The sequence below is a fragment of the Rhododendron vialii genome, chromosome 10a, assembly GCF_030253575.1.
Source record: "Rhododendron vialii isolate Sample 1 chromosome 10a, ASM3025357v1".
In the NCBI taxonomy this organism is placed as follows: domain Eukaryota; kingdom Viridiplantae; phylum Streptophyta; class Magnoliopsida; order Ericales; family Ericaceae; genus Rhododendron; species Rhododendron vialii.
The window spans coordinates 11,486,582-11,512,114 of record NC_080566.1 but is presented as its reverse complement, the minus strand read 5'-3'; the positions used below and the strand labels follow the sequence as shown (position 1 = coordinate 11,512,114).

Genomic DNA, 25,533 nt, shown 5'->3' with positions numbered 1-25,533 from the left:
GGCGACCGGATGAAAGAAGGGAACGGGGGGCGGGGAAGGGATTTCGTACAAAAACGAAAAAGGGGTGCAACACGAGGACTTCCCAGGGGGTCACCCATCCTAGTACTACTCTCGCCCAAGCACGCTTAACTGCGGAGTTCTGATGGGATCCGGTGCATTAGTGCTGGTATGATCGCACCCGATAGGCACTCCGCTTTCAATTCTTTTGGTCCATTTTTCGGCCCCGTCGGGCACCGCTCGCTCTATCTCTGGCTTTCTTGGCCACGTCTCGCCGGCCGGACCCCGTATCCCGTTGGAGGGATGGCTGCGGCCGAACGTGCCCGCTGACGGGGCTATTTTGGCTCGCAGCTGGAAAAATCGCTTCGAAAACTCTCCGGGAAGATCCGGACGGCATGAGCCGAAGTTGCGGCGACCGGATGAAAGAAGGGAACGGGGGGCGGGGAAGGGATTTCGTACAAAAACGAAAAAGGGGTGCAACACGAGGACTTCCCAGGGGGTCACCCATCCTAGTACTACTCTCGCCCAAGCACGCTTAACTGCGGAGTTCTGATGGGATCCGGTGCATTAGTGCTGGTATGATCGCACCCGATAGGCACTCCGCTTTCAATTCTTTTGGTCCATTTTTCTGCCCCGTCGGGCACTGCTCGCTCTATCTCTGGCTTTCTTGGCCACGTCTCGCCGGCCGGACCCCGTATCCCGTTGGAGGGATGGCTACGGCCGAGAGTGCCCGCTGAAGGGGGCTATTTTGGCTCGCAGCTCGAAAAATCGCTGCAGCGAAAACTCTCCGGGAAGATCCGGACGGAATGAGCCGAAGTTGCGGCGACCGGATGAAAGAAGGGAACGGGGGGCGGGGAAGGGATTTCGTACAAAAACGAAAAAGGGGTGCAACACGAGGACTTCCCAGGGGGTCACCCATCCTAGTACTACTCTCGCCCAAGCATGCTTAACTGCGGAGTTCTGATGGGATCCGGTGCATTAGTGCTGGTATGATCGCACCCGATAGGCACTCCGCTTTCAATTCTTTTGGTCCATTTTTCGGCCCCGTCGGGCACCGCTCGCTCTATCTCTGGCTTTCTTGGCCACGTCTCGCCGGCCGGACCCCGTATCCCGTTGGAGGGATGGCTGCGGCCGAACGTGCCCGCTGACGGGGCTATTTTGGCTCGAAGCTGGAAAAATCGCTGCGAAAACTCTCCGGGAAGATCCGGACGGCATGAGCCGAAGTTGCGGCGACCGGATGAAAGAAGGGAACGGGGGGCGGGGAAGGGATTTCGTACAAAAACGAAAAAGGGGTGCAACACGAGGACTTCCCAGGGGGTCACCCATCCTAGTACTACTCTCGCCCAAGCACGCTTAACTGCGGAGTTCTGATGGGATCCGGTGCATTAGTGCTGGTATGATCGCACCCGATAGGCACTCCGCTTTCAATTCTTTTGGTCCATTTTTCTGCCCCGTCGGGCACTGCTCGCTCTATCTCTGGCTTTCTTGGCCACGTCTCGCCGGCCGGACCCCGTATCCCGTTGGAGGGATGGCTACGGCCGAGAGTGCCCGCTGAAGGGGGCTATTTTGGCTCGCAGCTCGAAAAATCGCTGCAGCGAAAACTCTCCGGGAAGATCCGGACGGAATGAGCCGAAGTTGCGGCGACCGGATGAAAGAAGGGAACGGGGGGCGGGGAAGGGATTTCGTACAAAAACGAAAAAGGGGTGCAACACGAGGACTTCCCAGGGGGTCACCCATCCTAGTACTACTCTCGCCCAAGCACGCTTAACTGCGGAGTTCTGATGGGATCCGGTGCATTAGTGCTGGTATGATCGCACCCGATAGGCACTCCGCTTTCAATTCTTTTGGTCCATTTTTCTGCCCCGTCGGGCACTGCTCGCTCTATCTCTGGCTTTCTTGGCCACGTCTCGCCGGCCGGACCCCGTATCCCGTTGGAGGGATGGCTACGGCCGAGAGTGCCCGCTGAAGGGGGCTATTTTGGCTCGCAGCTCGAAAAATCGCTGCAGCGAAAACTCTCCGGGAAGATCCGGACGGAATGAGCCGAAGTTGCGGCGACCGGATGAAAGAAGGGAACGGGGGGCGGGGAAGGGATTTCGTACAAAAACGAAAAAGGGGTGCAACACGAGGACTTCCCAGGGGGTCACCCATCCTAGTACTACTCTCGCCCAAGCACGCTTAACTGCGGAGTTCTGATGGGATCCGGTGCATTAGTGCTGGTATGATCGCACCCGATAGGCACTCCGCTTTCAATTCTTTTGGTCCATTTTTCGGCCCCGTCGGGCACCGCTCGCTCTATCTCTGGCTTTCTTGGCCACGTCTCGCCGGCCGGACCCCGTATCCCGTTGGAGGGATGGCTGCGGCCGAACGTGCCCGCTGACGGGGCTATTTTGGCTCGAAGCTGGAAAAATCGCTGCGAAAACTCTCCGGGAAGATCCGGACGGCATGAGCCGAAGTTGCGGCGACCGGATGAAAGAAGGGAACGGGGGGCGGGGAAGGGATTTCGTACAAAAACGAAAAAGGGGTGCAACACGAGGACTTCCCAGGGGGTCACCCATCCTAGTACTACTCTCGCCCAAGCACGCTTAACTGCGGAGTTCTGATGGGATCCGGTGCATTAGTGCTGGTATGATCGCACCCGATAGGCACTCCGCTTTCAATTCTTTTGGTCCATTTTTCTGCCCCGTCGGGCACTGCTCGCTCTATCTCTTGCTTTCTTGGCCACGTCTCGCCGGCCGGACCCCGTATCCCGTTGGAGGGATGGCTACGGCCGAGAGTGCCCGCTGAAGGGGGCTATTTTGGCTCGCAGCTCGAAAAATCGCTGCAGCGAAAACTCTCCGGGAAGATCCGGACGGAATGAGCCGAAGTTGCGGCGACCGGATGAAAGAAGGGAACGGGGGGCGGGGAAGGGATTTCGTACAAAAACGAAAAAGGGGTGCAACACGAGGACTTCCCAGGGGGTCACCCATCCTAGTACTACTCTCGCCCAAGCACGCTTAACTGCGGAGTTCTGATGGGATCCGGTGCATTAGTGCTGGTATGATCGCACCCGATAGGCACTCCGCTTTCAATTCTTTTGGTCCATTTTTCGGCCCCGTCGGGCACCGCTCGCTCTATCTCTGGCTTTCTTGGCCACGTCTCGCCGGCCGGACCCCGTATCCCGTTGGAGGGATGGCTGCGGCCGAACGTGCCCGCTGACGGGGCTATTTTGGCTCGAAGCTGGAAAAATCGCTGCGAAAACTCTCCGGGAAGATCCGGACGGCATGAGCCGAAGTTGCGGCGACCGGATGAAAGAAGGGAACGGGGGGCGGGGAAGGGATTTCGTACAAAAACGAAAAAGGGGTGCAACACGAGGACTTCCCAGGGGGTCACCCATCCTAGTACTACTCTCGCCCAAGCACGCTTAACTGCGGAGTTCTGATGGGATCCGGTGCATTAGTGCTGGTATGATCGCACCCGATAGGCACTCCGCTTTCAATTCTTTTGGTCCATTTTTCTGCCCCGTCGGGCACTGCTCGCTCTATCTCTTGCTTTCTTGGCCACGTCTCGCCGGCCGGACCCCGTATCCCGTTGGAGGGATGGCTACGGCCGAGAGTGCCCGCTGAAGGGGGCTATTTTGGCTCGCAGCTCGAAAAATCGCTGCAGCGAAAACTCTCCGGGAAGATCCGGACGGAATGAGCCGAAGTTGCGGCGACCGGATGAAAGAAGGGAACGGGGGGCGGGGAAGGGATTTCGTACAAAAACGAAAAAGGGGTGCAACACGAGGACTTCCCAGGGGGTCACCCATCCTAGTACTACTCTCGCCCAAGCACGCTTAACTGCGGAGTTCTGATGGGATCCGGTGCATTAGTGCTGGTATGATCGCACCCGATAGGCACTCCGCTTTCAATTCTTTTGGTCCATTTTTCGGCCCCGTCGGGCACCGCTCGCTCTATCTCTGGCTTTCTTGGCCACGTCTCGCCGGCCGGACCCCGTATCCCGTTGGAGGGATGGCTGCGGCCGAACGTGCCCGCTGACGGGGCTATTTTGGCTCGAAGCTGGAAAAATCGCTGCGAAAACTCTCCGGGAAGATCCGGACGGCATGAGCCGAAGTTGCGGCGACCGGATGAAAGAAGGGAACGGGGGGCGGGGAAGGGATTTCGTACAAAAACGAAAAAGGGGTGCAACACGAGGACTTCCCAGGGGGTCACCCATCCTAGTACTACTCTCGCCCAAGCACGCTTAACTGCGGAGTTCTGATGGGATCCGGTGCATTAGTGCTGGTATGATCGCACCCGATAGGCACTCCGCTTTCAATTCTTTTGGTCCATTTTTCGGCCCCGTCGGGCACCGCTCGCTCTATCTCTGGCTTTCTTGGCCACGTCTCGCCGGCCGGACCCCGTATCCCGTTGGAGGGATGGCTGCGGCCGAACGTGCCCGCTGACGGGGCTATTTTGGCTCGAAGCTGGAAAAATCGCTGCGAAAACTCTCCGGGAAGATCCGGACGGCATGAGCCGAAGTTGCGGCGACCGGATGAAAGAAGGGAACGGGGGGCGGGGAAGGGATTTCGTACAAAAACGAAAAAGGGGTGCAACACGAGGACTTCCCAGGGGGTCACCCATCCTAGTACTACTCTCGCCCAAGCACGCTTAACTGCGGAGTTCTGATGGGATCCGGTGCATTAGTGCTGGTATGATCGCACCCGATAGGCACTCCGCTTTCAATTCTTTTGGTCCATTTTTCTGCCCCGTCGGGCACTGCTCGCTCTATCTCTGGCTTTCTTGGCCACGTCTCGCCGGCCGGACCCCGTATCCCGTTGGAGGGATGGCTACGGCCGAGAGTGCCCGCTGAAGGGGGCTATTTTGGCTCGCAGCTCGAAAAATCGCTGCAGCGAAAACTCTCCGGGAAGATCCGGACGGAATGAGCCGAAGTTGCGGCGACCGGATGAAAGAAGGGAACGGGGGGCGGGGAAGGGATTTCGTACAAAAACGAAAAAGGGGTGCAACACGAGGACTTCCCAGGGGGTCACCCATCCTAGTACTACTCTCGCCCAAGCACGCTTAACTGCGGAGTTCTGATGGGATCCGGTGCATTAGTGCTGGTATGATCGCACCCGATAGGCACTCCGCTTTCAATTCTTTTGGTCCATTTTTCGGCCCCGTCGGGCACCGCTCGCTCTATCTCTGGCTTTCTTGGCCACGTCTCGCCGGCCGGACCCCGTATCCCGTTGGAGGGATGGCTGCGGCCGAACGTGCCCGCTGACGGGGCTATTTTGGCTCGAAGCTGGAAAAATCGCTGCGAAAACTCTCCGGGAAGATCCGGACGGCATGAGCCGAAGTTGCGGCGACCGGATGAAAGAAGGGAACGGGGGGCGGGGAAGGGATTTCGTACAAAAACGAAAAAGGGGTGCAACACGAGGACTTCCCAGGGGGTCACCCATCCTAGTACTACTCTCGCCCAAGCACGCTTAACTGCGGAGTTCTGATGGGATCCGGTGCATTAGTGCTGGTATGATCGCACCCGATAGGCACTCCGCTTTCAATTCTTTTGGTCCATTTTTCGGCCCCGTCGGGCACCGCTCGCTCTATCTCTGGCTTTCTTGGCCACGTCTCGCCGGCCGGACCCCGTATCCCGTTGGAGGGATGGCTGCGGCCGAACGTGCCCGCTGACGGGGCTATTTTGGCTCGAAGCTGGAAAAATCGCTGCGAAAACTCTCCGGGAAGATCCGGACGGCATGAGCCGAAGTTGCGGCGACCGGATGAAAGAAGGGAACGGGGGGCGGGGAAGGGATTTCGTACAAAAACGAAAAAGGGGTGCAACACGAGGACTTCCCAGGGGGTCACCCATCCTAGTACTACTCTCGCCCAAGCACGCTTAACTGCGGAGTTCTGATGGGATCCGGTGCATTAGTGCTGGTATGATCGCACCCGATAGGCACTCCGCTTTCAATTCTTTTGGTCCATTTTTCTGCCCCGTCGGGCACTGCTCGCTCTATCTCTGGCTTTCTTGGCCACGTCTCGCCGGCCGGACCCCGTATCCCGTTGGAGGGATGGCTACGGCCGAGAGTGCCCGCTGAAGGGGGCTATTTTGGCTCGCAGCTCGAAAAATCGCTGCAGCGAAAACTCTCCGGGAAGATCCGGACGGAATGAGCCGAAGTTGCGGCGACCGGATGAAAGAAGGGAACGGGGGGCGGGGAAGGGATTTCGTACAAAAACGAAAAAGGGGTGCAACACGAGGACTTCCCAGGGGGTCACCCATCCTAGTACTACTCTCGCCCAAGCACGCTTAACTGCGGAGTTCTGATGGGATCCGGTGCATTAGTGCTGGTATGATCGCACCCGATAGGCACTCCGCTTTCAATTCTTTTGGTCCATTTTTCTGCCCCGTCGGGCACTGCTCGCTCTATCTCTGGCTTTCTTGGCCACGTCTCGCCGGCCGGACCCCGTATCCCGTTGGAGGGATGGCTACGGCCGAGAGTGCCCGCTGAAGGGGGCTATTTTGGCTCGCAGCTCGAAAAATCGCTGCAGCGAAAACTCTCCGGGAAGATCCGGACGGAATGAGCCGAAGTTGCGGCGACCGGATGAAAGAAGGGAACGGGGGGCGGGGAAGGGATTTCGTACAAAAACGAAAAAGGGGTGCAACACGAGGACTTCCCAGGGGGTCACCCATCCTAGTACTACTCTCGCCCAAGCACGCTTAACTGCGGAGTTCTGATGGGATCCGGTGCATTAGTGCTGGTATGATCGCACCCGATAGGCACTCCGCTTTCAATTCTTTTGGTCCATTTTTCGGCCCCGTCGGGCACCGCTCGCTCTATCTCTGGCTTTCTTGGCCACGTCTCGCCGGCCGGACCCCGTATCCCGTTGGAGGGATGGCTGCGGCCGAACGTGCCCGCTGACGGGGCTATTTTGGCTCGAAGCTGGAAAAATCGCTGCGAAAACTCTCCGGGAAGATCCGGACGGCATGAGCCGAAGTTGCGGCGACCGGATGAAAGAAGGGAACGGGGGGCGGGGAAGGGATTTCGTACAAAAACGAAAAAGGGGTGCAACACGAGGACTTCCCAGGGGGTCACCCATCCTAGTACTACTCTCGCCCAAGCACGCTTAACTGCGGAGTTCTGATGGGATCCGGTGCATTAGTGCTGGTATGATCGCACCCGATAGGCACTCCGCTTTCAATTCTTTTGGTCCATTTTTCTGCCCCGTCGGGCACTGCTCCCTCTATCTCTGGCTTTCTTGGCCACGTCTCGCCGGCCGGACCCCGTATCCCGTTGGAGGGATGGCTACGGCCGAAAGTGCCCGCTGAAGGGGGCTATTTTGGCTCGCAGCTCGAAAAATCGCTGCAGCGAAAACTCTCCGGGAAGATCCGGACGGAATGAGCCGAAGTTGCGGCGACCGGATGAAAGAAGGGAACGGGGGGCGGGGAAGGGATTTCGTACAAAAACGAAAAAGGGGTGCAACACGAGGACTTCCCAGGGGGTCACCCATCCTAGTACTACTCTCGCCCAAGCACGCTTAACTGCGGAGTTCTGATGGGATCCGGTGCATTAGTGCTGGTATGATCGCACCCGATAGGCACTCCGCTTTCAATTCTTTTGGTCCATTTTTCGGCCCCGTCGGGCACCGCTCGCTCTATCTCTGGCTTTCTTGGCCACGTCTCGCCGGCCGGACCCCGTATCCCGTTGGAGGGATGGCTGCGGCCGAACGTGCCCGCTGACGGGGCTATTTTGGCTCGAAGCTGGAAAAATCGCTGCGAAAACTCTCCGGGAAGATCCGGACGGCATGAGCCGAAGTTGCGGCGACCGGATGAAAGAAGGGAACGGGGGGCGGGGAAGGGATTTCGTACAAAAACGAAAAAGGGGTGCAACACGAGGACTTCCCAGGGGGTCACCCATCCTAGTACTACTCTCGCCCAAGCACGCTTAACTGCGGAGTTCTGATGGGATCCGGTGCATTAGTGCTGGTATGATCGCACCCGATAGGCACTCCGCTTTCAATTCTTTTGGTCCATTTTTCTGCCCCGTCGGGCACTGCTCGCTCTATCTCTGGCTTTCTTGGCCACGTCTCGCCGGCCGGACCCCGTATCCCGTTGGAGGGATGGCTACGGCCGAGAGTGCCCGCTGAAGGGGGCTATTTTGGCTCGCAGCTCGAAAAATCGCTGCAGCGAAAACTCTCCGGGAAGATCCGGACGGAATGAGCCGAAGTTGCGGCGACCGGATGAAAGAAGGGAACGGGGGGCGGGGAAGGGATTTCGTACAAAAACGAAAAAGGGGTGCAACACGAGGACTTCCCAGGGGGTCACCCATCCTAGTACTACTCTCGCCCAAGCACGCTTAACTGCGGAGTTCTGATGGGATCCGGTGCATTAGTGCTGGTATGATCGCACCCGATAGGCACTCCGCTTTCAATTCTTTTGGTCCATTTTTCGGCCCCGTCGGGCACCGCTCGCTCTATCTCTGGCTTTCTTGGCCACGTCTCGCCGGCCGGACCCCGTATCCCGTTGGAGGGATGGCTGCGGCCGAACGTGCCCGCTGACGGGGCTATTTTGGCTCGAAGCTGGAAAAATCGCTGCGAAAACTCTCCGGGAAGATCCGGACGGCATGAGCCGAAGTTGCGGCGACCGGATGAAAGAAGGGAACGGGGGGCGGGGAAGGGATTTCGTACAAAAACGAAAAAGGGGTGCAACACGAGGACTTCCCAGGGGGTCACCCATCCTAGTACTACTCTCGCCCAAGCATGCTTAACTGCGGAGTTCTGATGGGATCCGGTGCATTAGTGCTGGTATGATCGCACCCGATAGGCACTCCGCTTTCAATTCTTTTGGTCCATTTTTCGGCCCCGTCGGGCACCGCTCGCTCTATCTCTGGCTTTCTTGGCCACGTCTCGCCGGCCGGACCCCGTATCCCGTTGGAGGGATGGCTGCGGCCGAACGTGCCCGCTGACGGGGCTATTTTGGCTCGAAGCTGGAAAAATCGCTGCGAAAACTCTCCGGGAAGATCCGGACGGCATGAGCCGAAGTTGCGGCGACCGGATGAAAGAAGGGAACGGGGGGCGGGGAAGGGATTTCGTACAAAAACGAAAAAGGGGTGCAACACGAGGACTTCCCAGGGGGTCACCCATCCTAGTACTACTCTCGCCCAAGCACGCTTAACTGCGGAGTTCTGATGGGATCCGGTGCATTAGTGCTGGTATGATCGCACCCGATAGGCACTCCGCTTTCAATTCTTTTGGTCCATTTTTCGGCCCCGTCGGGCACCGCTCGCTCTATCTCTGGCTTTCTTGGCCACGTCTCGCCGGCCGGACCCCGTATCCCGTTGGAGGGATGGCTGCGGCCGAACGTGCCCGCTGACGGGGCTATTTTGGCTCGCAGCTGGAAAAATCGCTTCGAAAACTCTCCGGGAAGATCCGGACGGCATGAGCCGAAGTTGCGGCGACCGGATGAAAGAAGGGAACGGGGGGCGGGGAAGGGATTTCGTACAAAAACGAAAAAGGGGTGCAACACGAGGACTTCCCAGGGGGTCACCCATCCTAGTACTACTCTCGCCCAAGCACGCTTAACTGCGGAGTTCTGATGGGATCCGGTGCATTAGTGCTGGTATGATCGCACCCGATAGGCACTCCGCTTTCAATTCTTTTGGTCCATTTTTCTGCCCCGTCGGGCACTGCTCGCTCTATCTCTGGCTTTCTTGGCCACGTCTCGCCGGCCGGACCCCGTATCCCGTTGGAGGGATGGCTACGGCCGAGAGTGCCCGCTGAAGGGGGCTATTTTGGCTCGCAGCTCGAAAAATCGCTGCAGCGAAAACTCTCCGGGAAGATCCGGACGGAATGAGCCGAAGTTGCGGCGACCGGATGAAAGAAGGGAACGGGGGGCGGGGAAGGGATTTCGTACAAAAACGAAAAAGGGGTGCAACACGAGGACTTCCCAGGGGGTCACCCATCCTAGTACTACTCTCGCCCAAGCATGCTTAACTGCGGAGTTCTGATGGGATCCGGTGCATTAGTGCTGGTATGATCGCACCCGATAGGCACTCCGCTTTCAATTCTTTTGGTCCATTTTTCGGCCCCGTCGGGCACCGCTCGCTCTATCTCTGGCTTTCTTGGCCACGTCTCGCCGGCCGGACCCCGTATCCCGTTGGAGGGATGGCTGCGGCCGAACGTGCCCGCTGACGGGGCTATTTTGGCTCGAAGCTGGAAAAATCGCTGCGAAAACTCTCCGGGAAGATCCGGACGGCATGAGCCGAAGTTGCGGCGACCGGATGAAAGAAGGGAACGGGGGGCGGGGAAGGGATTTCGTACAAAAACGAAAAAGGGGTGCAACACGAGGACTTCCCAGGGGGTCACCCATCCTAGTACTACTCTCGCCCAAGCACGCTTAACTGCGGAGTTCTGATGGGATCCGGTGCATTAGTGCTGGTATGATCGCACCCGATAGGCACTCCGCTTTCAATTCTTTTGGTCCATTTTTCTGCCCCGTCGGGCACTGCTCGCTCTATCTCTGGCTTTCTTGGCCACGTCTCGCCGGCCGGACCCCGTATCCCGTTGGAGGGATGGCTACGGCCGAGAGTGCCCGCTGAAGGGGGCTATTTTGGCTCGCAGCTCGAAAAATCGCTGCAGCGAAAACTCTCCGGGAAGATCCGGACGGAATGAGCCGAAGTTGCGGCGACCGGATGAAAGAAGGGAACGGGGGGCGGGGAAGGGATTTCGTACAAAAACGAAAAAGGGGTGCAACACGAGGACTTCCCAGGGGGTCACCCATCCTAGTACTACTCTCGCCCAAGCACGCTTAACTGCGGAGTTCTGATGGGATCCGGTGCATTAGTGCTGGTATGATCGCACCCGATAGGCACTCCGCTTTCAATTCTTTTGGTCCATTTTTCGGCCCCGTCGGGCACCGCTCGCTCTATCTCTGGCTTTCTTGGCCACGTCTCGCCGGCCGGACCCCGTATCCCGTTGGAGGGATGGCTGCGGCCGAACGTGCCCGCTGACGGGGCTATTTTGGCTCGAAGCTGGAAAAATCGCTGCGAAAACTCTCCGGGAAGATCCGGACGGCATGAGCCGAAGTTGCGGCGACCGGATGAAAGAAGGGAACGGGGGGCGGGGAAGGGATTTCGTACAAAAACGAAAAAGGGGTGCAACACGAGGACTTCCCAGGGGGTCACCCATCCTAGTACTACTCTCGCCCAAGCATGCTTAACTGCGGAGTTCTGATGGGATCCGGTGCATTAGTGCTGGTATGATCGCACCCGATAGGCACTCCGCTTTCAATTCTTTTGGTCCATTTTTCGGCCCCGTCGGGCACCGCTCGCTCTATCTCTGGCTTTCTTGGCCACGTCTCGCCGGCCGGACCCCGTATCCCGTTGGAGGGATGGCTGCGGCCGAACGTGCCCGCTGACGGGGCTATTTTGGCTCGAAGCTGGAAAAATCGCTGCGAAAACTCTCCGGGAAGATCCGGACGGCATGAGCCGAAGTTGCGGCGACCGGATGAAAGAAGGGAACGGGGGGCGGGGAAGGGATTTCGTACAAAAACGAAAAAGGGGTGCAACACGAGGACTTCCCAGGGGGTCACCCATCCTAGTACTACTCTCGCCCAAGCACGCTTAACTGCGGAGTTCTGATGGGATCCGGTGCATTAGTGCTGGTATGATCGCACCCGATAGGCACTCCGCTTTCAATTCTTTTGGTCCATTTTTCGGCCCCGTCGGGCACCGCTCGCTCTATCTCTGGCTTTCTTGGCCACGTCTCGCCGGCCGGACCCCGTATCCCGTTGGAGGGATGGCTGCGGCCGAACGTGCCCGCTGACGGGGCTATTTTGGCTCGCAGCTGGAAAAATCGCTTCGAAAACTCTCCGGGAAGATCCGGACGGCATGAGCCGAAGTTGCGGCGACCGGATGAAAGAAGGGAACGGGGGGCGGGGAAGGGATTTCGTACAAAAACGAAAAAGGGGTGCAACACGAGGACTTCCCAGGGGGTCACCCATCCTAGTACTACTCTCGCCCAAGCACGCTTAACTGCGGAGTTCTGATGGGATCCGGTGCATTAGTGCTGGTATGATCGCACCCGATAGGCACTCCGCTTTCAATTCTTTTGGTCCATTTTTCTGCCCCGTCGGGCACTGCTCGCTCTATCTCTGGCTTTCTTGGCCACGTCTCGCCGGCCGGACCCCGTATCCCGTTGGAGGGATGGCTACGGCCGAGAGTGCCCGCTGAAGGGGGCTATTTTGGCTCGCAGCTCGAAAAATCGCTGCAGCGAAAACTCTCCGGGAAGATCCGGACGGAATGAGCCGAAGTTGCGGCGACCGGATGAAAGAAGGGAACGGGGGGCGGGGAAGGGATTTCGTACAAAAACGAAAAAGGGGTGCAACACGAGGACTTCCCAGGGGGTCACCCATCCTAGTACTACTCTCGCCCAAGCATGCTTAACTGCGGAGTTCTGATGGGATCCGGTGCATTAGTGCTGGTATGATCGCACCCGATAGGCACTCCGCTTTCAATTCTTTTGGTCCATTTTTCGGCCCCGTCGGGCACCGCTCGCTCTATCTCTGGCTTTCTTGGCCACGTCTCGCCGGCCGGACCCCGTATCCCGTTGGAGGGATGGCTGCGGCCGAACGTGCCCGCTGACGGGGCTATTTTGGCTCGAAGCTGGAAAAATCGCTGCGAAAACTCTCCGGGAAGATCCGGACGGCATGAGCCGAAGTTGCGGCGACCGGATGAAAGAAGGGAACGGGGGGCGGGGAAGGGATTTCGTACAAAAACGAAAAAGGGGTGCAACACGAGGACTTCCCAGGGGGTCACCCATCCTAGTACTACTCTCGCCCAAGCACGCTTAACTGCGGAGTTCTGATGGGATCCGGTGCATTAGTGCTGGTATGATCGCACCCGATAGGCACTCCGCTTTCAATTCTTTTGGTCCATTTTTCTGCCCCGTCGGGCACTGCTCGCTCTATCTCTGGCTTTCTTGGCCACGTCTCGCCGGCCGGACCCCGTATCCCGTTGGAGGGATGGCTACGGCCGAGAGTGCCCGCTGAAGGGGGCTATTTTGGCTCGCAGCTCGAAAAATCGCTGCAGCGAAAACTCTCCGGGAAGATCCGGACGGAATGAGCCGAAGTTGCGGCGACCGGATGAAAGAAGGGAACGGGGGGCGGGGAAGGGATTTCGTACAAAAACGAAAAAGGGGTGCAACACGAGGACTTCCCAGGGGGTCACCCATCCTAGTACTACTCTCGCCCAAGCACGCTTAACTGCGGAGTTCTGATGGGATCCGGTGCATTAGTGCTGGTATGATCGCACCCGATAGGCACTCCGCTTTCAATTCTTTTGGTCCATTTTTCGGCCCCGTCGGGCACCGCTCGCTCTATCTCTGGCTTTCTTGGCCACGTCTCGCCGGCCGGACCCCGTATCCCGTTGGAGGGATGGCTGCGGCCGAACGTGCCCGCTGACGGGGCTATTTTGGCTCGAAGCTGGAAAAATCGCTGCGAAAACTCTCCGGGAAGATCCGGACGGCATGAGCCGAAGTTGCGGCGACCGGATGAAAGAAGGGAACGGGGGGCGGGGAAGGGATTTCGTACAAAAACGAAAAAGGGGTGCAACACGAGGACTTCCCAGGGGGTCACCCATCCTAGTACTACTCTCGCCCAAGCACGCTTAACTGCGGAGTTCTGATGGGATCCGGTGCATTAGTGCTGGTATGATCGCACCCGATAGGCACTCCGCTTTCAATTCTTTTGGTCCATTTTTCTGCCCCGTCGGGCACTGCTCGCTCTATCTCTGGCTTTCTTGGCCACGTCTCGCCGGCCGGACCCCGTATCCCGTTGGAGGGATGGCTACGGCCGAGAGTGCCCGCTGAAGGGGGCTATTTTGGCTCGCAGCTCGAAAAATCGCTGCGAAAACTCTCCGGGAAGATACGGACGGAATGAGCCGAAGTTGCGGCGACCGGATGAAAGAAGGGAACGGGGGGCGGGGAAGGGATTTCGTACAAAAACGAAAAAGGGGTGCAACACGAGGACTTCCCAGGGGGTCACCCATCCTAGTACTACTCTCGCCCAAGCACGCTTAACTGCGGAGTTCTGATGGGATCCGGTGCATTAGTGCTGGTATGATCGCACCCGATAGGCACTCCGCTTTCAATTCTTTTGGTCCATTTTTCGGCCCCGTCGGGCACCGCTCGCTCTATCTCTGGCTTTCTTGGCCACGTCTCGCCGGCCGGACCCCGTATCCCGTTGGAGGGATGGCTGCGGCCGAACGTGCCCGCTGACGGGGCTATTTTGGCTCGCAGCTGGAAAAATCGCTTCGAAAACTCTCCGGGAAGATCCGGACGGCATGAGCCGAAGTTGCGGCGACCGGATGAAAGAAGGGAACGGGGGGCGGGGAAGGGATTTCGTACAAAAACGAAAAAGGGGTGCAACACGAGGACTTCCCAGGGGGTCACCCATCCTAGTACTACTCTCGCCCAAGCACGCTTAACTGCGGAGTTCTGATGGGATCCGGTGCATTAGTGCTGGTATGATCGCACCCGATAGGCACTCCGCTTTCAATTCTTTTGGTCCATTTTTCTGCCCCGTCGGGCACTGCTCGCTCTATCTCTGGCTTTCTTGGCCACGTCTCGCCGGCCGGACCCCGTATCCCGTTGGAGGGATGGCTACGGCCGAGAGTGCCCGCTGAAGGGGGCTATTTTGGCTCGCAGCTCGAAAAATCGCTGCAGCGAAAACTCTCCGGGAAGATCCGGACGGAATGAGCCGAAGTTGCGGCGACCGGATGAAAGAAGGGAACGGGGGGCGGGGAAGGGATTTCGTACAAAAACGAAAAAGGGGTGCAACACGAGGACTTCCCAGGGGGTCACCCATCCTAGTACTACTCTCGCCCAAGCACGCTTAACTGCGGAGTTCTGATGGGATCCGGTGCATTAGTGCTGGTATGATCGCACCCGATAGGCACTCCGCTTTCAATTCTTTTGGTCCATTTTTCGGCCCCGTCGGGCACCGCTCGCTCTATCTCTGGCTTTCTTGGCCACGTCTCGCCGGCCGGACCCCGTATCCCGTTGGAGGGATGGCTGCGGCCGAACGTGCCCGCTGACGGGGCTATTTTGGCTCGAAGCTGGAAAAATCGCTGCGAAAACTCTCCGGGAAGATCCGGACGGCATGAGCCGAAGTTGCGGCGACCGGATGAAAGAAGGGAACGGGGGGCGGGGAAGGGATTTCGTACAAAAACGAAAAAGGGGTGCAACACGAGGACTTCCCAGGGGGTCACCCATCCTAGTACTACTCTCGCCCAAGCACGCTTAACTGCGGAGTTCTGATGGGATCCGGTGCATTAGTGCTGGTATGATCGCACCCGATAGGCACTCCGCTTTCAATTCTTTTGGTCCATTTTTCTGCCCCGTCGGGCACTGCTCGCTCTATCTCTGGCTTTCTTGGCCACGTCTCGCCGGCCGGACCCCGTATCCCGTTGGAGGGATGGCTACGGCCGAGAGTGCCCGCTGAAGGGGGCTATTTTGGCTCGCAGCTCGAAAAATCGCTGCGAAAACTCTCCGGGAAGATACGGACGGAATGAGCCGAAGTTGCGGCGACCGGATGAAAGAAGGGAACGGGGGGCGGGGAAGGGATTTCGTACAAAAACGAAAAAGGGGTGCAACACGAGGACTTCCCAGGGGGTCACCCATCCTAGTACTACTCTCGCCCAAGCACGCTTAACTGCGGAGTTCTGATGGGATCCGGTGCATTAGTGCTGGTATGATCGCACCCGATAGGCACTCCGCTTTCAATTCTTTTGGTCCATTTTTCGGCCCCGTCGGGCACCGCTCGCTCTATCTCTGGCTTTCTTGGCCACGTCTCGCCGGCCGGACCCCGTATCCCGTTGGAGGGATGGCTGCGGCCGAACGTGCCCGCTGACGGGGCTATTTTGGCTCGCAGCTGGAAAAATCGCTTCGAAAACTCTCCGGGAAGATCCGGACGGCATGAGCCGAAGTTGCGGCGACCGGATGAAAGAAGGGAACGGGGGGCGGGGAAGGGATTTCGTACAAAAACGAAAAAGGGGTGCAACACGAGGACTTCCCAGGGGGTCACCCATCCTAGTACTACTCTCGCCCAAGCACGCTTAACTGCGGAGTTCTGATGGGATCCGGTGCATTAGTGCTGGTATGATCGCACCCGATAGGCACTCCGCTTTCAATTCTTTTGGTCCATTTTTCTGCCCCGTCGGGCACTGCTCGCTCTATCTCTGGCTTTCTTGGCCACGTCTCGCCGGCCGGACCCCGTATCCCGTTGGAGGGATGGCTACGGCCGAGAGTGCCCGCTGAAGGGGGCTATTTTGGCTCGCAGCTCGAAAAATCGCTGCAGCGAAAACTCTCCGGGAAGATCCGGACGGAATGAGCCGAAGTTGCGGCGACCGGATGAAAGAAGGGAACGGGGGGCGGGGAAGGGATTTCGTACAAAAACGAAAAAGGGGTGCAACACGAGGACTTCCCAGGGGGTCACCCATCCTAGTACTACTCTCGCCCAAGCACGCTTAACTGCGGAGTTCTGATGGGATCCGGTGCATTAGTGCTGGTATGATCGCACCCGATAGGCACTCCGCTTTTAATTCTTTTGGTCCATTTTTCGGCCCCGTCGGGCACCGCTCGCTCTATCTCTGGCTTTCTTGGCCACGTCTCGCCGGCCGGACCCCGTATCCCGTTGGAGGGATGGCTGCGGCCGAACGTGCCCGCTGACGGGGCTATTTTGGCTCGAAGCTGGAAAAATCGCTGCGAAAACTCTCCGGGAAGATCCGGACGGCATGAGCCGAAGTTGCGGCGACCGGATGAAAGAAGGGAACGGGGGGCGGGGAAGGGATTTCGTACAAAAACGAAAAAGGGGTGCAACACGAGGACTTCCCAGGGGGTCACCCATCCTAGTACTACTCTCGCCCAAGCACGCTTAACTGCGGAGTTCTGATGGGATCCGGTGCATTAGTGCTGGTATGATCGCACCCGATAGGCACTCCGCTTTCAATTCTTTTGGTCCATTTTTCTGCCCCGTCGGGCACTGCTCACTCTATCTCTGGCTTTCTTGGCCACGTCTCGCCGGCCGGACCCCGTATCCCGTTGGAGGGATGGCTACGGCCGAAAGTGCCCGCTGAAGGGGGCTATTTTGGCTCGCAGCTCGAAAAATCGCTGCAGCGAAAACTCTCCGGGAAGATCCGGACGGAATGAGCCGAAGTTGCGGCGACCGGATGAAAGAAGGGAACGGGGGGCGGGGAAGGGATTTCGTACAAAAACGAAAAAGGGGTGCAACACGAGGACTTCCCAGGGGGTCACCCATCCTAGTACTACTCTCGCCCAAGCACGCTTAACTGCGGAGTTCTGATGGGATCCGGTGCATTAGTGCTGGTATGATCGCACCCGATAGGCACTCCGCTTTCAATTCTTTTGGTCCATTTTTCGGCCCCGTCGGGCACCGCTCGCTCTATCTCTGGCTTTCTTGGCCACGTCTCGCCGGCCGGACCCCGTATCCCGTTGGAGGGATGGCTGCGGCCGAACGTGCCCGCTGACGGGGCTATTTTGGCTCGCAGCTGGAAAAATCGCTTCGAAAACTCTCCGGGAAGATCCGGACGGCATGAGCCGAAGTTGCGGCGACCGGATGAAAGAAGGGAACGGGGGGCGGGGAAGGGATTTCGTACAAAAACGAAAAAGGGGTGCAACACGAGGACTTCCCAGGGGGTCACCCATCCTAGTACTACTCTCGCCCAAGCACGCTTAACTGCGGAGTTCTGATGGGATCCGGTGCATTAGTGCTGGTATGATCGCACCCGATAGGCACTCCGCTTTCAATTCTTTTGGTCCATTTTTCTGCCCCGTCGGGCACTGCTCGCTCTATCTCTGGCTTTCTTGGCCACGTCTCGCCGGCCGGACCCCGTATCCCGTTGGAGGGATGGCTACGGCCGAGAGTGCCCGCTGAAGGGGGCTATTTTGGCTCGCAGCTCGAAAAATCGCTGCAGCGAAAACTCTCCGGGAAGATCCGGACGGAATGAGCCGAAGTTGCGGCGACCGGATGAAAGAAGGGAACGGGGGGCGGGGAAGGGATTTCGTACAAAAACGAAAAAGGGGTGCAACACGAGGACTTCCCAGGGGGTCACCCATCCTAGTACTACTCTCGCCCAAGCACGCTTAACTGCGGAGTTCTGATGGGATCCGGTGCATTAGTGCTGGTATGATCGCACCCGATAGGCACTCCGCTTTCAATTCTTTTGGTCCATTTTTCGGCCCCGTCGGGCACCGCTCGCTCTATCTCTGGCTTTCTTGGCCACGTCTCGCCGGCCGGACCCCGTATCCCGTTGGAGGGATGGCTGCGGCCGAACGTGCCCGCTGACGGGGCTATTTTGGCTCGAAGCTGGAAAAATCGCTGCGAAAACTCTCCGGGAAGATCCGGACGGCATGAGCCGAAGTTGCGGCGACCGGATGAAAGAAGGGAACGGGGGGCGGGGAAGGGATTTCGTACAAAAACGAAAAAGGGGTGCAACACGAGGACTTCCCAGGGGGTCACCCATCCTAGTACTACTCTCGCCCAAGCACGCTTAACTGCGGAGTTCTGATGGGATCCGGTGCATTAGTGCTGGTATGATCGCACCCGATAGGCACTCCGCTTTCAATTCTTTTGGTCCATTTTTCTGCCCCGTCGGGCACTGCTCACTCTATCTCTGGCTTTCTTGGCCACGTCTCGCCGGCCGGACCCCGTATCCCGTTGGAGGGATGGCTACGGCCGAAAGTGCCCGCTGAAGGGGGCTATTTTGGCTCGCAGCTCGAAAAATCGCTGCAGCGAAAACTCTCCGGGAAGATCCGGACGGAATGAGCCGAAGTTGCGGCGACCGGATGAAAGAAGGGAACGGGGGGCGGGGAAGGGATTTCGTACAAAAACGAAAAAGGGGTGCAACACGAGGACTTCCCAGGGGGTCACCCATCCTAGTACTACTCTCGCCCAAGCACGCTTAACTGCGGAGTTCTGATGGGATCCGGTGCATTAGTGCTGGTATGATCGCACCCGATAGGCACTCCGCTTTCAATTCTTTTGGTCCATTTTTCGGCCCCGTCGGGCACCGCTCGCTCTATCTCTGGCTTTCTTGGCCACGTCTCGCCGGCCGGACCCCGTATCCCGTTGGAGGGATGGCTGCGGCCGAACGTGCCCGCTGACGGGGCTATTTTGGCTCGCAGCTGGAAAAATCGCTTCGAAAACTCTCCGGGAAGATCCGGACGGCATGAGCCGAAGTTGCGGCGACCGGATGAAAGAAGGGAACGGGGGGCGGGGAAGGGATTTCGTACAAAAACGAAAAAGGGGTGCAACACGAGGACTTCCCAGGGGGTCACCCATCCTAGTACTACTCTCGCCCAAGCACGCTTAACTGCGGAGTTCTGATGGGATCCGGTGCATTAGTGCTGGTATGATCGCACCCGATAGGCACTCCGCTTTCAATTCTTTTGGTCCATTTTTCTGCCCCGTCGGGCACTGCTCGCTCTATCTCTGGCTTTCTTGGCCACGTCTCGCCGGCCGGACCCCGTATCCCGTTGGAGGGATGGCTACGGCCGAGAGTGCCCGCTGAAGGGGGCTATTTTGGCTCGCAGCTCGAAAAATCGCTGCAGCGAAAACTCTCCGGGAAGATCCGGACGGAATGAGCCGAAGTTGCGGCGACCGGATGAAAGAAGGGAACGGGGGGCGGGGAAGGGATTTCGTACAAAAACGAAAAAGGGGTGCAACACGAGGACTTCCCAGGGGGTCACCCATCCTAGTACTACTCTCGCCCAAGCATGCTTAACTGCGGAGTTCTGATGGGATCCGGTGCATTAGTGCTGGTATGATCGCACCCGATAGGCACTCCGCTTTCAATTCTTTTGGTCCATTTTTCGGCCCCGTCGGGCACCGCTCGCTCTATCTCTGGCTTTCTTGGCCACGTCTCGCCGGCCGGACCCCGTATCCCGTTGGAGGGATGGCTGCGGCCGAACGTGCCCGCTGACGGGGCTATTTTGGCTCGAAGCTGGAAAAATCGCTGCGAAAACTCTCCGGGAAGATCCGGACGGCATGAGCCGAAGTTGCGGCGACCGGATGAAAGAAGGGAACGGGGGGCGGGGAAGGGATTTCGTACAAAAACGAAAAAGGGGTGCAACACGAGGACTTCCCAGGGGGTCACCCATCCTAGTACTACTCTCGCCCAAGCACGCTTAACTGCGGAGTTCTGATGGGATCCGGTGCATTAGTGCTGGTATGATCGCACCCGATAGGCACTCCGCTTTCAATTCTTTTGGTCCATTTTTCTGCCCCGTCGGGCACTGCTCGCTCTATCTCTGGCTTTCTTGGCCACGTCTCGCCGGCCGGACCCCGTATCCCGTTGGAGGGATGGCTACGGCCGAGAGTGCCCGCTGAAGGGGGCTATTTTGGCTCGCAGCTCGAAAAATCGCTGCGAAAACTCTCCGGGAAGATACGGACGGAATGAGCCGAAGTTGCGGCGACCGGATGAAAGAAGGGAACGGGGGGCGGGGAAGGGATTTCGTACAAAAACGAAAAAGGGGTGCAACACGAGGACTTCCCAGGGGGTCACCCATCCTAGTACTACTCTCGCCCAAGCACGCTTAACTGCGGAGTTCTGATGGGATCCGGTGCATTAGTGCTGGTATGATCGCACCCGATAGGCACTCCGCTTTCAATTCTTTTGGTCCATTTTTCTGCCCCGTCGGGCACTGCTCACTCTATCTCTGGCTTTCTTGGCCACGTCTCGCCGGCCGGACCCCGTATCCCGTTGGAGGGATGGCTGCGGCCGAGAGTGCCCGCTGAAGGGGGCTATTTTGGCTCGCAGCTCGAAAAATCGCTGCGAAAACTCTCCGGGAAGATACGGACGGAATGAGCCGAAGTTGCGGCGACCGGATGAAAGAAGGGAACGGGGGGCGGGGAAGGGATTTCGTACAAAAACGAAAAAGGGGTGCAACACGAGGACTTCCCAGGGGGTCACCCATCCTAGTACTACTCTCGCCCAAGCACGCTTAACTGCGGAGTTCTGATGGGATCCGGTGCATTAGTGCTGGTATGATCGCACCCGATAGGCACTCCGCTTTCAATTCTTTTGGTCCATTTTTCGGCCCCGTCGGGCACCGCTCGCTCTATCTCTGGCTTTCTTGGCCACGTCTCGCCGGCCGGACCCCGTATCCCGTTGGAGGGATGGCTGCGGCCGAACGTGCCCGCTGACGGGGCTATTTTGGCTCGCAGCTGGAAAAATCGCTGCGAAAACTCTCCGGGAAGATCCGGACGGCATGAGCCGAAGTTGCGGCGACCGGATGAAAGAAGGGAACGGGGGGCGGGGAAGGGATTTCGTACAAAAACGAAAAAGGGGTGCAACACGAGGACTTCCCAGGGGGTCACCCATCCTAGTACTACTCTCGCCCAAGCACGCTTAACTGCGGAGTTCTGATGGGATCCGGTGCATTAGTGCTGGTATGATCGCACCCGATAGGCACTCCGCTTTCAATTCTTTTGGTCCATTTTTCGGCCCCGTCGGGCACCGCTCGCTCTATCTCTGGCTTTCTTGGCCACGTCTCGCCGGCCGGACCCCGTATCCCGTTGGAGGGATGGCTGCGGCCGAACGTGCCCGCTGACGGGGCTATTTTGGCTCGCAGCTGGAAAAATCGCTTCGAAAACTCTCCGGGAAGATCCGGACGGCATGAGCCGAAGTTGCGGCGACCGGATGAAAGAAGGGAACGGGGGGCGGGGAAGGGATTTCGTACAAAAACGAAAAAGGGGTGCAACACGAGGACTTCCCAGGGGGTCACCCATCCTAGTACTACTCTCGCCCAAGCACGCTTAACTGCGGAGTTCTGATGGGATCCGGTGCATTAGTGCTGGTATGATCGCACCCGATAGGCACTCCGCTTTCAATTCTTTTGGTCCATTTTTCTGCCCCGTCGGGCACTGCTCGCTCTATCTCTGGCTTTCTTGGCCACGTCTCGCCGGCCGGACCCCGTATCCCGTTGGAGGGATGGCTACGGCCGAGAGTGCCCGCTGAAGGGGGCTATTTTGGCTCGCAGCTCGAAAAATCGCTGCAGCGAAAACTCTCCGGGAAGATCCGGACGGAATGAGCCGAAGTTGCGGCGACCGGATGAAAGAAGGGAACGGGGGGCGGGGAAGGGATTTCGTACAAAAACGAAAAAGGGGTGCAACACGAGGACTTCCCAGGGGGTCACCCATCCTAGTACTACTCTCGCCCAAGCACGCTTAACTGCGGAGTTCTGATGGGATCCGGTGCATTAGTGCTGGTATGATCGCACCCGATAGGCACTCCGCTTTCAATTCTTTTGGTCCATTTTTCGGCCCCGTCGGGCACCGCTCGCTCTATCTCTGGCTTTCTTGGCCACGTCTCGCCGGCCGGACCCCGTATCCCGTTGGAGGGATGGCTGCGGCCGAACGTGCCCGCTGACGGGGCTATTTTGGCTCGAAGCTGGAAAAATCGCTGCGAAAACTCTCCGGGAAGATCCGGACGGCATGAGCCGAAGTTGCGGCGACCGGATGAAAGAAGGGAACGGGGGGCGGGGAAGGGATTTCGTACAAAAACGAAAAAGGGGTGCAACACGAGGACTTCCCAGGGGGTCACCCATCCTAGTACTACTCTCGCCCAAGCACGCTTAACTGCGGAGTTCTGATGGGATCCGGTGCATTAGTGCTGGTATGATCGCACCCGATAGGCACTCCGCTTTCAATTCTTTTGGTCCATTTTTCTGCCCCGTCGGGCACTGCTCACTCTATCTCTGGCTTTCTTGGCCACGTCTCGCCGGCCGGACCCCGTATCCCGTTGGAGGGATGGCTACGGCCGAAAGTGCCCGCTGAAGGGGGCTATTTTGGCTCGCAGCTCGAAAAATCGCTGCAGCGAAAACTCTCCGGGAAGATCCGGACGGAATGAGCCGAAGTTGCGGCGACCGGATGAAAGAAGGGAACGGGGGGCGGGGAAGGGATTTCGTACAAAAACGAAAAAGGGGTGCAACACGAGGACTTCCCAGGGGGTCACCCATCCTAGTACTACTCTCGCCCAAGCACGCTTAACTGCGGAGTTCTGATGGGATCCGGTGCATTAGTGCTGGTATGATCGCACCCGATAGGCACTCCGCTTTCAATTCTTTTGGTCCATTTTTCGGCCCCGTCGGGCACCGCTCGCTCTATCTCTGGCTTTCTTGGCCACGTCTCGCCGGCCGGACCCCGTATCCCGTTGGAGGGATGGCTGCGGCCGAACGTGCCCGCTGACGGGGCTATTTTGGCTCGCAGCTGGAAAAATCGCTGCGAAAACTCTCCGGGAAGATCCGGACGGCATGAGCCGAAGTTGCGGCGACCGGATGAAAGAAGGGAACGGGGGGCGGGGAAGGGATTTCGTACAAAAACGAAAAAGGGGTGCAACACGAGGACTTCCCAGGGGGTCACCCATCCTAGTACTACTCTCGCCCAAGCACGCTTAACTGCGGAGTTCTGATGGGATCCGGTGCATTAGTGCTGGTATGATCGCACCCGATAGGCACTCCGCTTTCAATTCTTTTGGTCCATTTTTCGGCCCCGTCGGGCACGGCTCACTCTATCTCTGGCTTTCTTGGCCACGTCTCGCCGGCCGGACCCCGTATCCCGTTGGAGGGATGGCTACGGCCGAGAGTGCCCGCTGAAGGGGGCTATTTTGGCTCGCAGCTCGAAAAATCGCTGCAGCGAAAACTCTCCGGGAAGATCCGGACGGAATGAGCCGAAGTTGCGGCGACCGGATGAAAGAAGGGAACGGGGGGCGGGGAAGGGATTTCGTACAAAAACGAAAAAGGGGTGCAACACGAGGACTTCCCAGGGGGTCACCCATCCTAGTACTACTCTCGCCCAAGCACGCTTAACTGCGGAGTTCTGATGGGATCCGGTGCATTAGTGCTGGTATGATCGCACCCGATAGGCACTCCGCTTTCAATTCTTTTGGTCCATTTTTCTGCCCCGTCGGGCACGGCTCACTCTATCTCTGGCTTTCTTGGCCACGTCTCGCCGGCCGGACCCCGTATCCCGTTGGAGGGATGGCTGCGGCCGAACGTGCCCGCTGACGGGGCTATTTTGGCTCGCAGCTGGAAAAATCGCTGCGAAAACTCTCCGGGAAGATCCGGACGGCATGAGCCGAAGTTGCGGCGACCGGATGAAAGAAGGGAACGGGGGGCGGGGAAGGGATTTCGTACAAAAACGAAAAAGGGGTGCAACACGAGGACTTCCCAGGGGGTCACCCATCCTAGTACTACTCTCGCCCAAGCACGCTTAACTGCGGAGTTCTGATGGGATCCGGTGCATTAGTGCTGGTATGATCGCACCCGATAGGCACTCCGCTTTCAATTCTTTTGGTCCATTTTTCTGCCCCGTCGGGCACTGCTCGCTCTATCTCTGGCTTTCTTGGCCACGTCTCGCCGGCCGGACCCCGTATCCCGTTGGAGGGATGGCTGCGGCCGAACGTGCCCGCTGACGGGGCTATTTTGGCTCGAAGCTGGAAAAATCGCTGCGAAAACTCTCCGGAAAGATACGGACGGCATGAGCCGAAGTTGCGGCGACCGGATGAAAGAAGGGAACGGGGGGCGGGGAAGGGATTTCGTACAAAAACGAAAAAGGGGTGCAACACGAGGACTTCCCAGGGGGTCACCCATCCTAGTACTACTCTCGCCCAAGCACGCTTAACTGCGGAGTTCTGATGGGATCCGGTGCATTAGTGCTGTTATGATCGCACCCGATAGGCACTCCGCTTTCAATTCTTTTGGTCCATTTTTCGGCCCCGTCGGGCACCGCTCGCTCTATCTCTGGCTTTCTTGGCCACGTCTCGCCGGCCGGACCCCGTATCCCGTTGGAGGGATGGCTGCGGCCGAACGTGCCCGCTGACGGGGCTATTTTGGCTCGCAGCTGGAAAAATCGCTTCGAAAACTCTCCGGGAAGATCCGGACGGCATGAGCCGAAGTTGCGGCGACCGGATGAAAGAAGGGAACGGGGGGCGGGGAAGAGATTTCGTACAAAAACAAAAAAGGGGTGCAACACGAGGACTTCCCAGGGGGTCACCCATCCTAGTACTACTCTCGCCCAAGCACGCTTAACTGCGGAGTTCTGATGGGATCCGGTGCATTAGTGCTGGTATGATCGCACCCGATAGGCACTCCGCTTTCAATTCTTTTGGTACATTTTTCTGCCCCGTCGGGCACCGCTCCCTCTATCTCTGTCTTTCTTGGCCACGTCTCGCCGGCCGGACCCCGTATCCCGTTGGAGGGATGGCTGCGGCCGAACGTGCCCGCTGACGGGGCTATTTTGGCTCGCAGCTGGAAAAATCGCTGCGAAAACTCTCCGGGAAGATACGGACGGCATGAGCCGAAGTTGCGGCGACCGGATGAAAGAAGGGAACGGGGGGCGGGGAAGAGATTTCGTACAAAAACAAAAAAGGGGTGCAACACGAGGACTTCCCAGGGGGTCACCCATCCTAGTACTACTCTCGCCCAAGCACGCTTAACTGCGTAGTTCTGATGGGATCCGGTGCATTAGTGCTGGTATGATCGCACCCGATAGGCACTCCGCTTTCAATTC

At 58.2% G+C, this 25,533-nt stretch overlaps 63 non-coding genes across 63 annotated transcripts; all 63 read right to left on the bottom strand.

Moving 5' to 3' along the window:
* Positions 1-61: 61 nt before the first annotated feature.
* LOC131306107 (5S ribosomal RNA) lies at positions 62-180 on the bottom strand. Its single transcript, XR_009193657.1, has one exon. It is a non-coding gene; the product is annotated as a 5S ribosomal RNA (ribosomal RNA).
* A 288-nt stretch (positions 181-468) lies between these two features.
* LOC131306104 (5S ribosomal RNA) lies at positions 469-587 on the bottom strand. Its single transcript, XR_009193655.1, has one exon. It is a non-coding gene; the product is annotated as a 5S ribosomal RNA (ribosomal RNA).
* A 292-nt stretch (positions 588-879) lies between these two features.
* On the bottom strand, positions 880-998 carry LOC131305220 (5S ribosomal RNA). The gene has a single exon (XR_009192815.1). It is a non-coding gene; the product is annotated as a 5S ribosomal RNA (ribosomal RNA).
* Positions 999-1,286: 288 nt separating this feature from the next.
* On the bottom strand, positions 1,287-1,405 carry LOC131306103 (5S ribosomal RNA). The gene has a single exon (XR_009193654.1). It is a non-coding gene; the product is annotated as a 5S ribosomal RNA (ribosomal RNA).
* Positions 1,406-1,697: 292 nt separating this feature from the next.
* On the bottom strand, positions 1,698-1,816 carry LOC131306102 (5S ribosomal RNA). The gene has a single exon (XR_009193653.1). It is a non-coding gene; the product is annotated as a 5S ribosomal RNA (ribosomal RNA).
* A 292-nt stretch (positions 1,817-2,108) lies between these two features.
* LOC131306101 (5S ribosomal RNA) lies at positions 2,109-2,227 on the bottom strand. The gene has a single exon (XR_009193652.1). It is a non-coding gene; the product is annotated as a 5S ribosomal RNA (ribosomal RNA).
* A 288-nt stretch (positions 2,228-2,515) lies between these two features.
* LOC131306100 (5S ribosomal RNA) lies at positions 2,516-2,634 on the bottom strand. The gene has a single exon (XR_009193651.1). It is a non-coding gene; the product is annotated as a 5S ribosomal RNA (ribosomal RNA).
* Positions 2,635-2,926: 292 nt separating this feature from the next.
* LOC131306098 (5S ribosomal RNA) lies at positions 2,927-3,045 on the bottom strand. The gene has a single exon (XR_009193649.1). It is a non-coding gene; the product is annotated as a 5S ribosomal RNA (ribosomal RNA).
* Positions 3,046-3,333: 288 nt separating this feature from the next.
* On the bottom strand, positions 3,334-3,452 carry LOC131306097 (5S ribosomal RNA). The gene has a single exon (XR_009193648.1). It is a non-coding gene; the product is annotated as a 5S ribosomal RNA (ribosomal RNA).
* Positions 3,453-3,744: 292 nt separating this feature from the next.
* LOC131306096 (5S ribosomal RNA) lies at positions 3,745-3,863 on the bottom strand. The gene has a single exon (XR_009193647.1). It is a non-coding gene; the product is annotated as a 5S ribosomal RNA (ribosomal RNA).
* A 288-nt stretch (positions 3,864-4,151) lies between these two features.
* LOC131306095 (5S ribosomal RNA) lies at positions 4,152-4,270 on the bottom strand. The gene has a single exon (XR_009193646.1). It is a non-coding gene; the product is annotated as a 5S ribosomal RNA (ribosomal RNA).
* A 288-nt stretch (positions 4,271-4,558) lies between these two features.
* On the bottom strand, positions 4,559-4,677 carry LOC131306094 (5S ribosomal RNA). Its single transcript, XR_009193645.1, has one exon. It is a non-coding gene; the product is annotated as a 5S ribosomal RNA (ribosomal RNA).
* A 292-nt stretch (positions 4,678-4,969) lies between these two features.
* On the bottom strand, positions 4,970-5,088 carry LOC131306093 (5S ribosomal RNA). The gene has a single exon (XR_009193644.1). It is a non-coding gene; the product is annotated as a 5S ribosomal RNA (ribosomal RNA).
* Positions 5,089-5,376: 288 nt separating this feature from the next.
* LOC131306092 (5S ribosomal RNA) lies at positions 5,377-5,495 on the bottom strand. Its single transcript, XR_009193643.1, has one exon. It is a non-coding gene; the product is annotated as a 5S ribosomal RNA (ribosomal RNA).
* Positions 5,496-5,783: 288 nt separating this feature from the next.
* Positions 5,784-5,902, bottom strand: LOC131306091 (5S ribosomal RNA). The gene has a single exon (XR_009193642.1). It is a non-coding gene; the product is annotated as a 5S ribosomal RNA (ribosomal RNA).
* Positions 5,903-6,194: 292 nt separating this feature from the next.
* On the bottom strand, positions 6,195-6,313 carry LOC131306090 (5S ribosomal RNA). Its single transcript, XR_009193641.1, has one exon. It is a non-coding gene; the product is annotated as a 5S ribosomal RNA (ribosomal RNA).
* A 292-nt stretch (positions 6,314-6,605) lies between these two features.
* Positions 6,606-6,724, bottom strand: LOC131306088 (5S ribosomal RNA). Its single transcript, XR_009193640.1, has one exon. It is a non-coding gene; the product is annotated as a 5S ribosomal RNA (ribosomal RNA).
* A 288-nt stretch (positions 6,725-7,012) lies between these two features.
* On the bottom strand, positions 7,013-7,131 carry LOC131306086 (5S ribosomal RNA). Its single transcript, XR_009193638.1, has one exon. It is a non-coding gene; the product is annotated as a 5S ribosomal RNA (ribosomal RNA).
* Positions 7,132-7,423: 292 nt separating this feature from the next.
* On the bottom strand, positions 7,424-7,542 carry LOC131306085 (5S ribosomal RNA). The gene has a single exon (XR_009193637.1). It is a non-coding gene; the product is annotated as a 5S ribosomal RNA (ribosomal RNA).
* Positions 7,543-7,830: 288 nt separating this feature from the next.
* LOC131306084 (5S ribosomal RNA) lies at positions 7,831-7,949 on the bottom strand. Its single transcript, XR_009193636.1, has one exon. It is a non-coding gene; the product is annotated as a 5S ribosomal RNA (ribosomal RNA).
* Positions 7,950-8,241: 292 nt separating this feature from the next.
* LOC131306083 (5S ribosomal RNA) lies at positions 8,242-8,360 on the bottom strand. The gene has a single exon (XR_009193635.1). It is a non-coding gene; the product is annotated as a 5S ribosomal RNA (ribosomal RNA).
* A 288-nt stretch (positions 8,361-8,648) lies between these two features.
* Positions 8,649-8,767, bottom strand: LOC131305219 (5S ribosomal RNA). Its single transcript, XR_009192814.1, has one exon. It is a non-coding gene; the product is annotated as a 5S ribosomal RNA (ribosomal RNA).
* A 288-nt stretch (positions 8,768-9,055) lies between these two features.
* On the bottom strand, positions 9,056-9,174 carry LOC131306082 (5S ribosomal RNA). Its single transcript, XR_009193634.1, has one exon. It is a non-coding gene; the product is annotated as a 5S ribosomal RNA (ribosomal RNA).
* A 288-nt stretch (positions 9,175-9,462) lies between these two features.
* LOC131306081 (5S ribosomal RNA) lies at positions 9,463-9,581 on the bottom strand. Its single transcript, XR_009193633.1, has one exon. It is a non-coding gene; the product is annotated as a 5S ribosomal RNA (ribosomal RNA).
* A 292-nt stretch (positions 9,582-9,873) lies between these two features.
* Positions 9,874-9,992, bottom strand: LOC131305217 (5S ribosomal RNA). Its single transcript, XR_009192813.1, has one exon. It is a non-coding gene; the product is annotated as a 5S ribosomal RNA (ribosomal RNA).
* Positions 9,993-10,280: 288 nt separating this feature from the next.
* LOC131306080 (5S ribosomal RNA) lies at positions 10,281-10,399 on the bottom strand. The gene has a single exon (XR_009193632.1). It is a non-coding gene; the product is annotated as a 5S ribosomal RNA (ribosomal RNA).
* A 292-nt stretch (positions 10,400-10,691) lies between these two features.
* Positions 10,692-10,810, bottom strand: LOC131306079 (5S ribosomal RNA). The gene has a single exon (XR_009193631.1). It is a non-coding gene; the product is annotated as a 5S ribosomal RNA (ribosomal RNA).
* Positions 10,811-11,098: 288 nt separating this feature from the next.
* On the bottom strand, positions 11,099-11,217 carry LOC131305216 (5S ribosomal RNA). The gene has a single exon (XR_009192812.1). It is a non-coding gene; the product is annotated as a 5S ribosomal RNA (ribosomal RNA).
* A 288-nt stretch (positions 11,218-11,505) lies between these two features.
* On the bottom strand, positions 11,506-11,624 carry LOC131306078 (5S ribosomal RNA). The gene has a single exon (XR_009193630.1). It is a non-coding gene; the product is annotated as a 5S ribosomal RNA (ribosomal RNA).
* Positions 11,625-11,912: 288 nt separating this feature from the next.
* LOC131306077 (5S ribosomal RNA) lies at positions 11,913-12,031 on the bottom strand. The gene has a single exon (XR_009193628.1). It is a non-coding gene; the product is annotated as a 5S ribosomal RNA (ribosomal RNA).
* Positions 12,032-12,323: 292 nt separating this feature from the next.
* On the bottom strand, positions 12,324-12,442 carry LOC131305215 (5S ribosomal RNA). The gene has a single exon (XR_009192811.1). It is a non-coding gene; the product is annotated as a 5S ribosomal RNA (ribosomal RNA).
* Positions 12,443-12,730: 288 nt separating this feature from the next.
* Positions 12,731-12,849, bottom strand: LOC131306075 (5S ribosomal RNA). The gene has a single exon (XR_009193626.1). It is a non-coding gene; the product is annotated as a 5S ribosomal RNA (ribosomal RNA).
* A 292-nt stretch (positions 12,850-13,141) lies between these two features.
* LOC131306074 (5S ribosomal RNA) lies at positions 13,142-13,260 on the bottom strand. Its single transcript, XR_009193625.1, has one exon. It is a non-coding gene; the product is annotated as a 5S ribosomal RNA (ribosomal RNA).
* A 288-nt stretch (positions 13,261-13,548) lies between these two features.
* Positions 13,549-13,667, bottom strand: LOC131306072 (5S ribosomal RNA). Its single transcript, XR_009193624.1, has one exon. It is a non-coding gene; the product is annotated as a 5S ribosomal RNA (ribosomal RNA).
* Positions 13,668-13,956: 289 nt separating this feature from the next.
* LOC131306071 (5S ribosomal RNA) lies at positions 13,957-14,075 on the bottom strand. The gene has a single exon (XR_009193623.1). It is a non-coding gene; the product is annotated as a 5S ribosomal RNA (ribosomal RNA).
* Positions 14,076-14,363: 288 nt separating this feature from the next.
* LOC131306070 (5S ribosomal RNA) lies at positions 14,364-14,482 on the bottom strand. The gene has a single exon (XR_009193622.1). It is a non-coding gene; the product is annotated as a 5S ribosomal RNA (ribosomal RNA).
* Positions 14,483-14,774: 292 nt separating this feature from the next.
* On the bottom strand, positions 14,775-14,893 carry LOC131306069 (5S ribosomal RNA). Its single transcript, XR_009193621.1, has one exon. It is a non-coding gene; the product is annotated as a 5S ribosomal RNA (ribosomal RNA).
* Positions 14,894-15,181: 288 nt separating this feature from the next.
* On the bottom strand, positions 15,182-15,300 carry LOC131306068 (5S ribosomal RNA). The gene has a single exon (XR_009193620.1). It is a non-coding gene; the product is annotated as a 5S ribosomal RNA (ribosomal RNA).
* Positions 15,301-15,589: 289 nt separating this feature from the next.
* Positions 15,590-15,708, bottom strand: LOC131306067 (5S ribosomal RNA). The gene has a single exon (XR_009193619.1). It is a non-coding gene; the product is annotated as a 5S ribosomal RNA (ribosomal RNA).
* Positions 15,709-15,996: 288 nt separating this feature from the next.
* On the bottom strand, positions 15,997-16,115 carry LOC131306066 (5S ribosomal RNA). The gene has a single exon (XR_009193618.1). It is a non-coding gene; the product is annotated as a 5S ribosomal RNA (ribosomal RNA).
* A 292-nt stretch (positions 16,116-16,407) lies between these two features.
* LOC131306065 (5S ribosomal RNA) lies at positions 16,408-16,526 on the bottom strand. The gene has a single exon (XR_009193617.1). It is a non-coding gene; the product is annotated as a 5S ribosomal RNA (ribosomal RNA).
* Positions 16,527-16,814: 288 nt separating this feature from the next.
* LOC131306063 (5S ribosomal RNA) lies at positions 16,815-16,933 on the bottom strand. Its single transcript, XR_009193615.1, has one exon. It is a non-coding gene; the product is annotated as a 5S ribosomal RNA (ribosomal RNA).
* Positions 16,934-17,225: 292 nt separating this feature from the next.
* Positions 17,226-17,344, bottom strand: LOC131306062 (5S ribosomal RNA). The gene has a single exon (XR_009193614.1). It is a non-coding gene; the product is annotated as a 5S ribosomal RNA (ribosomal RNA).
* Positions 17,345-17,632: 288 nt separating this feature from the next.
* LOC131306061 (5S ribosomal RNA) lies at positions 17,633-17,751 on the bottom strand. Its single transcript, XR_009193613.1, has one exon. It is a non-coding gene; the product is annotated as a 5S ribosomal RNA (ribosomal RNA).
* Positions 17,752-18,043: 292 nt separating this feature from the next.
* Positions 18,044-18,162, bottom strand: LOC131306060 (5S ribosomal RNA). Its single transcript, XR_009193612.1, has one exon. It is a non-coding gene; the product is annotated as a 5S ribosomal RNA (ribosomal RNA).
* A 288-nt stretch (positions 18,163-18,450) lies between these two features.
* On the bottom strand, positions 18,451-18,569 carry LOC131306059 (5S ribosomal RNA). The gene has a single exon (XR_009193611.1). It is a non-coding gene; the product is annotated as a 5S ribosomal RNA (ribosomal RNA).
* Positions 18,570-18,861: 292 nt separating this feature from the next.
* On the bottom strand, positions 18,862-18,980 carry LOC131306058 (5S ribosomal RNA). Its single transcript, XR_009193610.1, has one exon. It is a non-coding gene; the product is annotated as a 5S ribosomal RNA (ribosomal RNA).
* Positions 18,981-19,268: 288 nt separating this feature from the next.
* LOC131306057 (5S ribosomal RNA) lies at positions 19,269-19,387 on the bottom strand. Its single transcript, XR_009193609.1, has one exon. It is a non-coding gene; the product is annotated as a 5S ribosomal RNA (ribosomal RNA).
* A 292-nt stretch (positions 19,388-19,679) lies between these two features.
* On the bottom strand, positions 19,680-19,798 carry LOC131305214 (5S ribosomal RNA). Its single transcript, XR_009192810.1, has one exon. It is a non-coding gene; the product is annotated as a 5S ribosomal RNA (ribosomal RNA).
* A 288-nt stretch (positions 19,799-20,086) lies between these two features.
* Positions 20,087-20,205, bottom strand: LOC131306056 (5S ribosomal RNA). Its single transcript, XR_009193608.1, has one exon. It is a non-coding gene; the product is annotated as a 5S ribosomal RNA (ribosomal RNA).
* A 289-nt stretch (positions 20,206-20,494) lies between these two features.
* On the bottom strand, positions 20,495-20,613 carry LOC131306055 (5S ribosomal RNA). Its single transcript, XR_009193607.1, has one exon. It is a non-coding gene; the product is annotated as a 5S ribosomal RNA (ribosomal RNA).
* A 289-nt stretch (positions 20,614-20,902) lies between these two features.
* Positions 20,903-21,021, bottom strand: LOC131306054 (5S ribosomal RNA). Its single transcript, XR_009193606.1, has one exon. It is a non-coding gene; the product is annotated as a 5S ribosomal RNA (ribosomal RNA).
* Positions 21,022-21,309: 288 nt separating this feature from the next.
* LOC131306052 (5S ribosomal RNA) lies at positions 21,310-21,428 on the bottom strand. Its single transcript, XR_009193604.1, has one exon. It is a non-coding gene; the product is annotated as a 5S ribosomal RNA (ribosomal RNA).
* Positions 21,429-21,716: 288 nt separating this feature from the next.
* Positions 21,717-21,835, bottom strand: LOC131306051 (5S ribosomal RNA). Its single transcript, XR_009193603.1, has one exon. It is a non-coding gene; the product is annotated as a 5S ribosomal RNA (ribosomal RNA).
* A 292-nt stretch (positions 21,836-22,127) lies between these two features.
* Positions 22,128-22,246, bottom strand: LOC131306050 (5S ribosomal RNA). Its single transcript, XR_009193602.1, has one exon. It is a non-coding gene; the product is annotated as a 5S ribosomal RNA (ribosomal RNA).
* Positions 22,247-22,534: 288 nt separating this feature from the next.
* Positions 22,535-22,653, bottom strand: LOC131306049 (5S ribosomal RNA). Its single transcript, XR_009193601.1, has one exon. It is a non-coding gene; the product is annotated as a 5S ribosomal RNA (ribosomal RNA).
* A 292-nt stretch (positions 22,654-22,945) lies between these two features.
* Positions 22,946-23,064, bottom strand: LOC131306048 (5S ribosomal RNA). The gene has a single exon (XR_009193600.1). It is a non-coding gene; the product is annotated as a 5S ribosomal RNA (ribosomal RNA).
* Positions 23,065-23,352: 288 nt separating this feature from the next.
* LOC131306046 (5S ribosomal RNA) lies at positions 23,353-23,471 on the bottom strand. Its single transcript, XR_009193599.1, has one exon. It is a non-coding gene; the product is annotated as a 5S ribosomal RNA (ribosomal RNA).
* Positions 23,472-23,763: 292 nt separating this feature from the next.
* LOC131306045 (5S ribosomal RNA) lies at positions 23,764-23,882 on the bottom strand. Its single transcript, XR_009193598.1, has one exon. It is a non-coding gene; the product is annotated as a 5S ribosomal RNA (ribosomal RNA).
* A 288-nt stretch (positions 23,883-24,170) lies between these two features.
* On the bottom strand, positions 24,171-24,289 carry LOC131306044 (5S ribosomal RNA). The gene has a single exon (XR_009193597.1). It is a non-coding gene; the product is annotated as a 5S ribosomal RNA (ribosomal RNA).
* A 288-nt stretch (positions 24,290-24,577) lies between these two features.
* On the bottom strand, positions 24,578-24,696 carry LOC131305497 (5S ribosomal RNA). The gene has a single exon (XR_009193076.1). It is a non-coding gene; the product is annotated as a 5S ribosomal RNA (ribosomal RNA).
* Positions 24,697-24,984: 288 nt separating this feature from the next.
* On the bottom strand, positions 24,985-25,103 carry LOC131306043 (5S ribosomal RNA). Its single transcript, XR_009193596.1, has one exon. It is a non-coding gene; the product is annotated as a 5S ribosomal RNA (ribosomal RNA).
* A 288-nt stretch (positions 25,104-25,391) lies between these two features.
* Positions 25,392-25,510, bottom strand: LOC131305506 (5S ribosomal RNA). The gene has a single exon (XR_009193085.1). It is a non-coding gene; the product is annotated as a 5S ribosomal RNA (ribosomal RNA).
* Positions 25,511-25,533: the final 23 nt, after the last annotated feature.